The following is a 3,752-nucleotide window of genomic DNA, read 5'->3' as shown; positions in this document are numbered from 1 at the left end:
CCGCAGGTGCAGGTGCCGTTCTGCTTGGGTGGGATACTTGTTCTGTTTAACCTCGCTTAAAATACTTGGTAGTGGGATCTCATATTTAAGTTTTTACAACGTTTTATAATTTTATGCTCATGTTATTAAATCCCTGTCTTATTATATTTAGAAATTCTCTTCTGTGTGATTTCTCTCCGATCAATAAAAAGGGTTTAAAATATGAAAACTGTTGTTCAAAGCTCCACGAGTCAACGTTGATCTCATCTTAAATTCAAATTCAAAATTAACAAAGTGTCTCATGTTTCAGTAATGCATGACTAATTACCTGCAACAATGTGAGAAATGTAGCACTTCAGAGACTGCTGTGATTGTGCCTGTGATGAGAGCTGGTTAGCCCACTTGTGATCCCTGAGGGGCTTGAGTGGGAATCTAGCTTCACACGCAATTATTGCAACAACAAAAAGCAAAAAAGCATCACATATTCATGCTGCATGCACACAAGAAAATACAACTCCCTTGTAATTGCCTCCCGGCTTGACTGAATGTTTGCTTACAGCAGGCACCAAAATCCAGGTACCGACACCGACATCGGTGCAAATGTGAATGTGAACTCTCTTGTATTTGTTCTCTCTGTTAGAACCACTAAGATAATGCATGGCAGCAGTTTATTTAACAAAAAAAAAGAAAGAAAGCTCTGACACAAACAAACTCTGCTTTTAGATGAAAGCATAATGAAAGATTTAGTAGTGAAGAAACAGATATTTCCCTCAGGAGGGGGAGAGAAAGGAGAGGTAAAAGGAGTATCGGTGTTAAACTTAAGGTCTTATAAGGTTTAGGCAAAAAACAGATGATCAGGGTTCAGAGACAGCAAGCAAAACAGGACATACACATTCTTAAGTTTCTCTTATTGGGTGCTGGGTGTAAAGGTATTTAAAAAATTATGGCCCAAGTACTCACGTTTTATATTTTTAATACATGCCCTTAAGAACCGCCTCCATGCTGGCTTTAGCCTGAGTTGGTCTCTGCTGGTCTGCAGTGCCCAGTTAGTTGTCAGGGTGTTCATGTAGAAATCAATGCGGAACTTTGTTACTCAAAAAATGCTAATAATTAATTTTTGAGTGAGCGAAGGCCTGTCCAGTCACCTGTCGTTATTCACGAGTCTCATCTCAAGTCACGATACGGTGAAAGATACATCAAAAGCATACAGCCTCTGCCATGCATACAGACATTAGCTATAAAGTTAAAAAGTACAGTCAGAAAGAACAGTTTAACCTCAAGCTCAGTTCTTGGGAGGTAAGATGGAGCGCCTCAGTGCCTAGAAAGAGCTAAAGCACATGTTGCTATAATCGATGTTATTCAAGCCACATTTGAACTCAAGTTTGCGTCTCCAGACTGGAGTCCCAACAACAAATTGCTTTCAATGACATTCCCTATCGCTTCACCTCCTCTGATGATGGCATCCAGACCACACAGACCCGATCCCACTGATGGAAAATATTCTGCACGTTTCGAAAAGCCTGTAAAAAAAAAAAAAACACTACGGGACCAGAAATGGCAGACAAGTTGAGAGTTTTCACTCCTCAAACAGTGATTTGATGCTGGAGCCCAGACAGAGCAGGAGCAGGTGGAGAAGCACAGGAGAGGCCCAGGCTTAAAAACTATGGGATAATGAGAGCAGGATAAATGTAGATATTCACTTCTGCATCAATAATATGCTCCGCTGCTCTTAATTGTATAAAACCTACAAGGTATCATCTGTATGTGGTTGTATTTTCCGACGTGCTTTTGCAGGCCAACGTGGAATTTTGCATCGTCATGGTCTCCATCAACCACGGGACTTTTAGATTGGACATTCCATCGTTGTGTGAAACGAGCTTTGTGGCAAAAGCACATTTATGAAACCAAGACATTGTGCTTATAATGCCAATCTTCACAGTTGTGTGAGAAACTCAAAGCTACTGTGGACCAACCACGCTGCAGGCACATCAACCTCTCCAGGACTAGCGTCAGGCTTCTTCTGCATTCAAAGTGTGGTATTTACTGTTATATTCTATTCTTCAGAACAAAACCTTAAAATATCTTACATCTACGCGAACCACTGACTTTATTCAAACAAAAGAACACATTCAAAAATCCCACTGACTTCACTGAACAGTGCTAAATTATTTCCAGATTTTAGGGACATTGTTCTTGCACCAGTCTGTGACTGTGTTGGCAACCATAACTTTCTATAAATTAAAGTTAAAGATAACATGAAATTGAGTACAGAAGTACTGACACACATGTAGGACTCCTCTGGTATTACGTCTCCTGTAAACCTCTGTTATTTCGTCCCCTCCAGTGTCCCAGTTAAACCTACACCCTTGGTTGGAACAGGAAACTCTAAAGAGCTAAACGTTTGACCCTGCACACGTGCCGCAACCATTCGGAGCCTATGCTTAAACCTAACCTCTCTCGATCTAATGCCTTAAACCTTTTAATTTAAAAAAAATCATCATTTTTTTCAGCTTTGAACTGATTATAGAACATTTGGGCCTGTTGTACTTCTTGGAGTATATTAAACATTAAAACATGAATCAAACTGTATGATTTTTTTGGCAATTTGTGATTTGCACGACCGCACGCTCCTCATCTGTTTTGAATTTTTCTTATGTGATTTGGATTGAATATAGAATCTGGACTTTTGTTTAGTTCAGTTGCGATAAAGTTATTGAGCCTTGTCATATTTTTTTTTTCTAATTTTGTGACGTTAAAGGGTGCAAAAATCCTGCCTCACATCCTTGAAATTACAGGAGTTTTTTTTTTTATGTTTATTTAAGGAAACACGTTTTACAGCCATGTCATGAATACGAATATGTGTAAACACACTCCACAAAGAAAAACATGTTGTGACTGAGCAGATTGAACATGAGGTGTCATCCATCCATCCATCCACCGTCAACCACTCATCCCATTTCAGAGACAGAACACCACTCACAATTTAGAATCTCCAGTTGCACTAACAAGCACATTTATGGTGGGAGGGAGGAAGCCAGTGCACTCGGGGAGAACGTGAGACCCTGGCAGAGTTGAACCCAGAACCTTCTTGCTGTGAGGAAACAGCGAGCCAAACAAATGCAACACACCGACAAGAGATCACCATTATTTTATATGAATAAAAAAATTCTAAAAAAAAATAAACATTAACACAACATAAATTCATGTTTCACTGTCATGACAGTGAAATTTGAATTCCAGCTAAAGAGCTGACGCACCTCTAATGGCATGTGCCACTGGAATGTTGTCCCTTAAGATTGTCGTTGTTTAGCCTAGTTGTCTTATGGGCTTAAATGCAGCTGACAGGTTAACCTTTAAAAAAAAAAAAAAAAAACGATAAAATGCAAAATATTTTTTTTGTGGTCTCCGAAGACTTGGATTGACCCAGTAACCCTCTGAGTACTAGACAAGCAACAATCAATATCAACTCATGCAAAACTCAGTAAGTCTACTAGCTTATCCTCAGTGGATCAAGATGATTTTATGACTACACGGCTGTGCTTCCTTAAGAAGTCCTTCTTTGGCAGCTACATGTACTTACAAATGTTGTTAAATGCACTGACAACGCTGCACAAAAATGAGAATACTGTCAGCCTGTAGTGTTGCAGTTAAGTTCTGATAAATTGTCACCAAAAGTAGGTCTCCTTATGTAAACTGCATCATGGTGTCTCGTTTCCCATGAACGTGCTCATGCAGTCTTACCTGTTCTTGGATCCAGTTCAAGTGTGTGTTAC

At 39.6% G+C, this 3,752-nt stretch overlaps 1 long non-coding RNA gene across 1 annotated transcript; it reads right to left on the bottom strand.

The window, feature by feature from the left end:
- Positions 1-3,047: 3,047 nt before the first annotated feature.
- Positions 3,048-3,752, bottom strand: LOC147257822 (uncharacterized). Its single transcript, XR_015117639.1, has 3 exons — positions 3,721-3,752; positions 3,237-3,330; positions 3,048-3,070 (listed from the first exon to the last, which is right to left on the bottom strand). It is a non-coding gene; the product is annotated as an uncharacterized LOC147257822 (long non-coding RNA).

This window comes from Aulostomus chinensis, chromosome 8 (genome assembly GCF_037954235.1).
Source record: "Aulostomus chinensis isolate RoL2024-O1b breed Wild chromosome 8, RoL_Achi_v1.0, whole genome shotgun sequence".
Taxonomy (NCBI): Eukaryota; Metazoa; Chordata; class Actinopteri; order Syngnathiformes; family Aulostomidae; genus Aulostomus; species Aulostomus chinensis.
This window is presented reverse-complemented; position numbering and strand designations above follow the sequence as displayed.